A 10,212-nucleotide genomic window follows, 5' to 3' on the forward strand; every position below is an offset into this window, starting at 1 on the left:
TTGAAGGTTTGTCTACAGGGTGCAGCACAGACAGGCAAGGATAACAAACCCTGTAGAGAGGGAATGGGAATGTAATGAACCCTGGCAGCACTGCAAATGAGAGGGGCTGAGCGGTGTTGGTACGACAATGAGTGCATTCAACACAGAGCTCTGCATTACACCGTGTTCAAATTTGGTCTTTAACCCAGTAACAAAACTCTTTGAAATATGTTGGTGGAAAGAACCATACTACAGTTAAACAGCAGTATTAATTGTTTCCCACATCCAGAAGTTTATCCTGCATTTCCCATGGCTCCTCTCCTCTCTGCAGACATCAGCTCTTCCCACTGTTTCCTGCCAGTAGCTCTGCAACACTGGCAGTGTTCGCATTGTTCCCTGGCCAGCTATTCCACGTATGGTACCAGAATTAAATGCCAGCAATCTGTCTTTATCTTCATTATGTAATGCATAAAATATATAGCTTTCAGCTTCTTTAATAATTTAATTGCCTGCCTTTGGCCTTCAATTTTCTGTTGTAATTTTAAGAGCAGAGACCCAGGATCCCATCTCCTGATGCCTCAGCCTGTACTGCCCCACGGTGACCTATGGAGATGGGAGGGCTTCAGCCTCTGGGGCTGGTAACTGTGCCTTTCCCATGCCAAACCCTGTGCTCTGGCACAAAAAGCCACTACATGGATAGCACAGTTTCTATTCCAGTAATCCCAGCTTGATGCTTGTGTTGTTGTTCCTTTGGGTAGTTTAGGCACGTGTAAAGCAATGTTTACCTTTCCCTAGGAACAGCAGAGGTAATTGTGTTTTCTTACAGTGCATCACACCTGCATCACCTTCAAGTGTTATAAAAGTAACTTTTAATTCAAAGAGTGGGAGCTGGTGTGTCATACACACCTTGAGCTTGCTTCTAGCATTTGCACTTGCCCCCAGGGCCTGAACCCCCCCCCCCCCCCATTCCATGCATTTTTGCTCAGGCTGGGCTGTCCCTGTGCACAAATGAGGTGTGTAGGAAACACTCAGTCCTGCTCAAGACACTGGGGAAAAAAAAGAAAGGCTTAAAACTGAGTACACATAGCTCTGAGGTAACCTAAAAAGGCAGCCAGGAAACCACTGCTTGCTGTACGTAGTGAAAGAGGCTGCACTTCTGAAAGCACCCTCACTTGCAATGGCAAACTTGTGTTTGTTTTCCTTTCCTTCCGGTGACATGGCATGTAGTTATTGAGATCAGGTGGTGAACAGCCAGGTCCACGGTAGCCTTGTAAATCTTCTGCTTGTGTCAGGTGGGAGTAGCAGGTCAGATTTTCAGGGCATTGATCACAGTTGATTCTACTGGAGCTCCTATTGGGTTGGCCTTAATAACTTGACAGGAGCCTCACAAAACATGTAATGATACCTCTGTGTGACACCATTAGCCACATGAGAACAGGGAGACAGCGGCCCTAATGGAAAAGCCCAGGTAGTTTTCTAGAAGTTGTAATTTCTAGTAATTTCTAATATGGACCAAAATGCAGGTACTGACCTGTTGGAGAACAAAGCAGAGGAAAATGACCTGGTGGTCCTGGTGGATAGAAGGATGACCATGAGCCAGTTATGTGTCCCTGTGGCCAAGGTATCCTGGGGTGTATTAGAAGGGCTGTGGTTAGTAGGTTGAGAGAAGTTCTTCTCTCACTCTATTCTGCCCTGGTGAGGCCACATGTGGAATATTGTGTCCAGTTCTGGGCCCCTCAGTTCAAGAAGGACCTCAGAGTCCAGTGCAGAGCCAAAAAAACTGATTAAGGGAGTGAAACATCTTCCTTATGAGGAGAGACTGAGGGAGCTGGGGCTGTTTAGCTTGGAGAAGAGGAGGTTGAGAGGTGACCACATTAATGCTTATAACTATGTGAAGGGTGAGTGTCAGAGGGACAGAGCCAGGCTCTTCTCAGTGATGTCCAGTGATAGAACAAGGGGCAGTGGGTGCAAGCTGAAGCATAGGAGGTTCTGCCTAAACATAAGGAAAAACTTTTTCACAGACAGAACAGTGACAGAACATTTAAACAGGCTGCCCAGAGAGATTGCGGAGTCTCCTTCTATGGAGATATTCAAAGCTTGCCTGGATATGTTCCTGTGTGACCTACTCTAGGTGATCGTGCTCTGGCAGGGGGTTAGACTGGATGTTCTTTCAAGGTCCCTTCCAAACCCTAATGTTCTGTGATTCTGTGGTACTGCCCTATCAAAGGCAGACCAAGCACAGGAAAGTTTCTGGAGTGGTTTCCACCAACAGAGGTAAAAGAGTTAATTCCTCTGTGCCCTGATTTCTTCTTTTCTCCATATGCCACGAGGAGTGTGTGGTAACTCACCTGGCAGCACAGCCCCACTCCTGGATGCAATGCTGCAGGCCACAGAGCTTCCTGAACACACAGTTGGTGCAGGTCTCAATGGCTGTGGGTTTTGGAAGGGAATGGCTGCAGTCTCCAACTGCTCATTGAGGTAGAAGAGGACCTGCCCTCCCTTGCTGCTAGCTCTGGAGATGGTGAGGAGAGGACAGGCTGATTTTCTCCAGTGTTCATGTTTACTTAGCCTACTTCCCAGCCTCCACCCAATCCACTAATACAATACAGCTGTTCCTGACTGCATCATTCCACCCCAAGTTCCTTGTCCATCTCCCCCTTAAGCAACTCTGGCTCACCCTAGGAGTGGGTTTCATGCTGACAGAGCCTTGCCGCCATCCTTTCCACATCTCATCAGTGCTGCTGGCTGGCTCACCCCAGTCAAAACCCAGTGCCACCTGTATCCTCTCTGTCTAACTGAAGCAGTGGAAATGGTTTTGCAAAGCATGATATCTTTAAAATTAATTAATTAATTACTTTTGGATGATCACCACTAAGTTCTTCAGAACAGAAGAGCGGTGCTTCCATGCCTGAGCTGACATTTAGAATAGAATAGAATAGAATAGAATAGCATAGAATAGAATAGACCAGGTTGGAAGCGACCTTCAAGATCATTGTGTCCAACCCATCATCCAACACCATCATTGTCATCATGCTCCTCACTGATAATGACCTGTATCTCCTCATAGGGACCTTGCTACTCAGGCAACCTCAGTAGCAGGTTTTGGATGTCACATCATCACATTTTCCTCTTCAACCCAGGTTTACTATTGCAAAAGAGCCTTCTCAGCAAGTACAGGGTTGCTGAGCAACAGAGTATTTCTTGGTGGGTTGTAGGCTGGCTGCATCTCACTGACACAAAATACAGGAAAAATGAAACTTCTGCTGGAAGAGGAGAAGCTGCCATTCTTCCTGAGGCTCTCAGCAGTCCCTACCTGGGTCTTGCTGCCTGCACAGCCCAGATAAAGACCTTGGCTGCTTCACAGAGCGGCTTCATGGGACAGGGTGGAAGTCAGCTCAGGGTGTGGTGGAATGTGATTATTCTTAATAGTATTTTCCATTAATCACTTCCAAGATAATAATTAAACTCTTGCCAAGTAACAAGTACAGACTTGATATCAAGTTGCTTATCACTTCAATCCCCATTCAGGCTGGATATATGGATCAATAGCTAGAGCAGCTTGACACATTTGAAAAAATGAAAAGTGTGATTGTGAATGCTACAAAACTTGTAACGTTTGGGAGGATGTGATCACTTCCTTGTTCTGCATTCTCCTCCAGATTGCATGATTATGAAAGAAACATCTGTTTTCAAGTGATCTGCAACAGAAAAATTTTGTCCCACTTGGATTTGTAATGGACAACTTCTGTTACGCTTTTCTTATGCTCCCCACTCTGTTTCTTTCCCATTTTCTCTTGCTGAAATATGAAAGAAAAAAGGGAGAGGATGAGAAAAAAACCACCACCAAAACACCCAAGTAAACAAAACAAACCCCACTGCCCAGGCTGCAAATGCAGAAAGAAAAAGGGGCCACTGAGATGTGGGTTGTGTGAAATAGCAAAGCTGAGCTGGTAGAGCATATTCACACTTCAGTTCACTATGAGAAAATTTGACAGTGTGTGTGTGTATGGATTTTTCTACATTTTCAATCAATGAAAATACAAAGCCAATAATAAAAATGTAACTTTTGGGGTTTTTTTGCCTCACCAGGAAATAATTCCTATTGTTTGATATGCTTGGATGTAATTAATGAGAAACGTTAATAATCTACTCTATTGGTAATGTAAGAAAATAGGTATTGTTCTGCATCTGTAGTATTTTGGGGTTTTTATTCTCCTTGACTCCATTCTTCTGCTGCAGAAGAGGAAACCTGTTGTTTAGAAATCTCTGCCTTTGAATACTGGTAGGCAGCTGGAAGAAAAAGCCAGCTAGAAGAAAAGCCTTAGGCACTGTGGCCAACAGATAAGGCCAGTTCTAGTTTTTGAGAGGCTGAAATGTCAGTACAAAAGGCCACCAAATGCTATCGGCTATTGTGGTGTCTGCAGCCTGTATGGGAGATCATGCCAGGCAGTGAAAAATGTGGAAGAGGATCCCAGTTTTTATGCGTCACTGTCCACAGACAGAAAATGAGTTACAGGAATCTTGAGCCTACAGGGAAATGACAGTGAAAAGAAAATTGGCTGCACATCAGACTGGGGTGTGCTGGTCACTTCCTCTACAAACCATGCAGGAAAGAGGTAAGGAGGAGCTGTCTGGAAAGGGAACAAAGCTCTTTGTCAAGGATCACTTGCCCTGAATTGGCTGTGGTCTTGCACACACAAGTGGCAGTGATGCCTCTGCTCCCGGACCTCTTGTTCAGCAAAGCAGCTCCTTAGGTGGAGTCCAAGTCCACGTGACTGCAATTGGAACTCTGGCATGTGCACCATGATTTTCTTTGACAATAATGCATCAAAGAAACAAAGAATCTCTCCCCAAGAATAATAAATAAATAGATAAATATGATTCTCTTTCTATAGAGAACAAGGAAGATTTTCACATCATACAGATTCTCAGAAGGAAAAGACTTACCCACAGTATTTTTCTTGGACAAGTGCTATTGATTCTGTGTCCCAACAGTTATAAGGATTAAAAATAGAACAGACTTTTTGGTGTTGTGACTTCAGATTTTCTACTGAATTCCTCTGTGAGGCAGAAGCAGGACAAAACGGAGTTGTCTGCAATAAAAATGGCATGGCAGGGAGACACTCTTGGAATGGCCAGGCTAATGAACTGGAGCTGTTTGAATAGCAGCCTGGTTTCCAAGACTAAAGTGAAACACATTTAAAATTTAGTGTGGCAGTTTTAGGCTGATGCCTAGGAAATTTTCCACAGATTTTGAGTAGAAAGTGGTAGAATGTAAAAGGAAAATAATGATAAGGTCTAAATAATCCCTTTGGTCTGATAACTAACATGAGTTTAGCTCTTCACCCTAGCTGATACTAGCTGATAGCTTTTGCTTGCCTGTTGTCTGCATTCTTCTTGTGGCTAAGTACTAACTGCTTTTCTCTTTTCCTTTGCACAGGGGGGAAGGGGGTGAAGAGGGGGAAGCTATTGATAACCCCCCTGGTTGTGTCCAGGGGGGTGCTTGTGTGGTTTATAGGTTTATAAATTGTAAATACATGTAAATATTGTGTATTTTGTACATATTCATTGCATTCCATATATCCAGATTTCAGTTTGCTTGTAAGCTTCATTTGCTTCCAAGTGTGCTGGTCTGGCAATTTTTATTTCGTGAGGGTAATTCTCCAAATTAGTTGGAGGGTGATTTCAATCCACCACATATGGGTATAAAAGGATTCCTTCTAAACTAGTTACCTAGTTTAGGAAAGGAAAGGAAAAAGCTTAAAAATATTGATGCCCTGAAAGAATGAAACACGACAGATGTCTGATCCAGTGGCAGTCTACTAACTTTCTCACACCACATATTTCTTTCTAGATACCATTTATTTGGTCCCATTTGGTTTCTGTCCATCAGAATAGACTCTCTGGTTAACCATTTTTGAGTGGGAGTACAGCAATCTGTACTTTTTATCCAGCTGTCTGGATGCAAGGAGAGATCAGGTAGTGTGAAAAGGATGTGAAGATTGCTTTGACTAGCCTTGGGAGTGGTGTTGACCAATATCCAGTGCCAGAACCAGTGAGCTTTAATAGTTACAGGTGCATTCTAGACACATGCTTTCCCATTTACCAAAGAATACAAGCCTCTAGTCTTGATTGCACAAATACAAGTTGGGTGGAGTATAGTGAGTGGCCTGAGAAGAACTTGAGGTTGGTGTTTGATGAGAATCTCAATCTGAGACAGCTCTGGGCAACCTGATCTAATTGCTTACAACAGAGAGGGTTGGACTAGATGGCCTTTGGAGGTCCCTTCCAACCCAGACCATTCTATGATTCTGTGATTCTATGATTCTAAGATTCTATGTTTCTAGGCTGCATCAAAAGAAGTGTGGCCAGCACAGTGAAGAAAGTAATTCTTCCCCTCTACTCCACTCTGGTCTGACCACACCTGGAGTACTGTGCCCAGCTCTGGAGGCCCTGACACAAGGAGTACTTTGAACTGTTGTAATGGGTCCAGAGGAAGCTTATGACAAAGAACAGAGGGCTGGAGAACCTGTTCTCTTATGGTTACAAACCTGGTAGTTCTGTGTTTTGGTAAGATGAGAGATCTAAGCCCTCTTCCTATGTTTTAGCCATTTTCTTCCACTGGACTCCTCCTTCCATTTTATATGAAAGAGAAATGGAATGAAAAAGTCTCTTCCAAAGCCCCCCAGGTTTAAGCAGACTGTTACAATCTACATGTAAGCATTGATATCTGGGGTCCAACAGCATGAAGGAGTAGAGCACATATATAACTTATATTTGTTTCAGCTTGTGGAGGACTCCGGTGTATGATTCAATGATTTGTTGCGTTGGGGTTTACATGTCTGGGTACAGATATTCTAGGATGTGCACAAAAATCCCTGTTAATGAGTAAGTGAATCAATGCCCTAAACATGGCTTAATCATGCATCAAGATCAGACATGAACTCAAAGAAAACCTGGATGGATCATGCTCCATGTGCTGTGGTCAACCCCAGTCTGTGTAAACTCAGACTGTAACACAGTCTGTAACACTTTGGCTCCACGTTAAATTTGGGTATGTTACCAGGCACCTTTGAAAGCCTCTCACACATGCTCCAGCATGCTGCCAGTTTAGGGGAAAAAAAAAAAGAAGAAAAAAAAGAGAAGGGAAAAGGAAAAGGAATGTTAAAATCTGTTTGTGGGTGGTTTTATAGCCAAAATGGAGACCACACATGGCTTTGGGGGAAACTTCTAGAAAGCAATCAGCAAAGATGAGCCATTTCTTCTTGTCAGATTGCTTTGCTCCATTAGGCCCAGAAGGATGGTCCAAGGGCTGGAGCGCTTCTGTTACAGGGATAGGCTGAGGGAGTTAGGGGTGTTCAGCCTAGAGTAAAGAGGAGAGAGGAGAGGTTCAGAGAGGAGAGGTTCAGAGAGGTTTGGAGAGGTTTGGAGAGGTTCGGAAAGGTTCGGAGAGGAGAGGTTTGGAGAGGAGCGGTTCAGAGAGGAGCAGTTTGGAGAGGAGAGGTTCAGAGAGGAGAGGAGTTAAGTATGAGGGTGGTGAGACTCTGGAATATGGTGCACAGGGAGGTTGTGGATGCCTTCTCCTTGGGGGGTGTTCAAGGCCAGGTTGGATCAGGCCTTGAGCAGCCAGGTCTAATTGAGAGGTGTCCCTGTCCACAGAGGGGGGGTTGGAGTAGATGACCTCTGAGGTCCCTTCCAACCTGAGCCATTTAATGATTCTATGATTCTCAGTTTATCACTTCTGCCTTTAACTTCAGTGGTGATCAGTCACATCTGTCAGCCTTCATTATATCACATGTTTCTTTTTTCCTTCTCCTGCTGCTTTTTCTACCCCCATCTCCTTTCCTGCTTGCCATTTCCCCTGTGAAACAGCTGCATGACACCACAGCCTTTATGCCTGCTGCAATGCCCTGGGGACCAGCAGTTTTTGCATAGCAGAGGCCCTACCTTTGTGAGGGGCATGGCCAGGTGGCTCCAGGACTCAGTGCACTCCTTCATCCTGGATACCCATATGTAGAAACTACAGACCTGTAGAGGAAAGGTGTCCTCTTAATGTGGGGGCAGAACCAGCTGTTCTTTCCCACTCTTCCTTAACTCACTTGCATGTTAGGGGTTTACTTGTGGGGTTTTTTTAGCATCCTTAAAGTAAATTAGTGACTACTTTGAAGATCCCTGTTAGAAAATGGAGTACAAACACATATACACACACATGCACAGATTCATGAGGGCGTATAGGATCACAATACATCACAGCACATTAGAGGTTGGAAGAGACCTCAAGAGATCATCAAGTCCAACGCCCCTGCCAAAGCAGGATCACCTAGGGCAGTCCACACAGGAATGCATCCAGGTGGGTTTTGAAAGCCTCCAGAGAAAGAGACTCCACAACCTCTCTGGGCAGCCTGTTCCAGTGCTCCATCACCCTCACTCTAAAGAAGTTTCTCCTCACAGTACCACAGTACATTAGAGGTTGGAAGGGACCTCAAAAGATCTTCTTTGCATTTCCAGTGACTTTATATCAGCTGTTCTGGCACCAAACAAATCTGGAAGTGAAAAATCAAGAAAGAGTTAATTAATTAAAAAAAAAAAGAAAAGAAAAAAAGAAAACTTTGCCTTGTTTTCACTGATCTTACATTGGTTTCCATGGAAATGGAAGTAGAACAAGCCAAGAGCAGTGGTGTAGCCAACTTCAGCTGCTGGCTTCTTGTTCTTGCCTCTGTTTCCATGGAAATAGATGCCAAATCAGCAAAAAATAAGGTAACTTCTTTTAAAATACTAAAGCTTTAAAAGTTTGTCCTTATTTAACCTCAGTCAGGAAGATAGCTGGTGAAGGGAGGCAGCCAGCAATGAGGTCTCTTTCAACTGTTGACTGCTTCTTGAACTCAATGAATTCACAAAGCAGCCACCCATCTTTAGAAACTTTCGTCCATGTTGTAAATAAAATACATTTTCCTCTTGGCTTGGGTAGTTAAAGCAGTCTGCAGGAGGCCAAACTAACAGCTCCTTGCAATGCAACTGTGCAACTGCTTCCTTAGACTGTCTTTGCCTCCAAGAGTTCAGAAAGAGCTGTGCTTTCCTCAGAGTTACAATAAGCAAACTGTCCCCGTTCCAAAAGCAGTACTTTGTGTCTTAAGGTTTTGAGAAAGAAGCAAAGGAGGTTTAGCTGGGGGAATTCCTGACAGTGTTTTACAACAAACATCCTTTTTTGGTTTTCCTTTTTTTCCTTTTTTCTTTTTTTCTGTTACTTAATCTGGGAAGGCAAAATTTCACCAAGATGAAAGACATTGATCATAATCTGTTGCTTAGAGGAAAATGTGGATGGAGAAGAAGGGAAATATGAAGAGAATCCAACCAAAAAAAGTTCTGCTGAGATTTCCAAAACTGAAATTTCATTCAAATCTCGTTTTATTAAAACCAACTGTAACAGAAAGATATCCCAAAGGTGGAGGTTGGCTTTTGGTCCTTAGTTGTTTCTGGGGTGCAACGGTCTGTAAGACAGAGCACTCCATGGTGGGAAATTGTGTGAGGACAGAGATGAGAGTCTGTTCCTCAGCTGTTCTTTGACTTTCTTGTAAATTGGGATTGTTCCCAGATGTCATTCACCTCTCTCTTTCCCCATAATTGCTTTGCTCCTAATCTGCTCCTAAAAGCACCTTTTTAATAGCCTCCAAATACACCCTAAGCCAATGGATCAAATCGCCGGTCACTTGTGGGCCTTTTTTTGGTGGCAGCATATATCTAGAAGCCAAGAACGTAGGTACATGCTATTTTTTTTAAAGAAAGTCTTGGCTGACATTTGTGGGGAAGTAAATGCAATTCTAATGAGACATTTCTGCATTTGCAGTATTACATTTTTCCTTTTAATGGCATAAAATCTGCTCTTGCAAGGACACGTGCTGCACTTCACACACTGAGTATATTCCCTTGGGCTACTGAGGGAGTAAATAAATGAGGAGTGCAGGCCAACCTAATATTAAAGAAGTGAATCAGGCCTGAACTGGGAACTCACAGTTGTTCCTTTTAGGTATTATAAGGGATGTGCTCATTTTCTAGTTGGTTGCTGATTTTCTTTGAAGAACACCCAAGAAATATCAAGACTTGCAAGAAACTGCCAAAAAAAAAAGTTAGAATTTTTTGCATAAGGAACCCTTTAAAATATGGACCTTTTTTTTTCCTCCTTCTTCCCTGCACACATTATGTTAAAATTCAGCTTGCTTTGGTTGCTTTATCAGG

This window comes from Dryobates pubescens, chromosome 12 (assembly GCF_014839835.1).
Source record: "Dryobates pubescens isolate bDryPub1 chromosome 12, bDryPub1.pri, whole genome shotgun sequence".
NCBI classification, from domain to species: Eukaryota; Metazoa; Chordata; class Aves; order Piciformes; family Picidae; genus Dryobates; species Dryobates pubescens.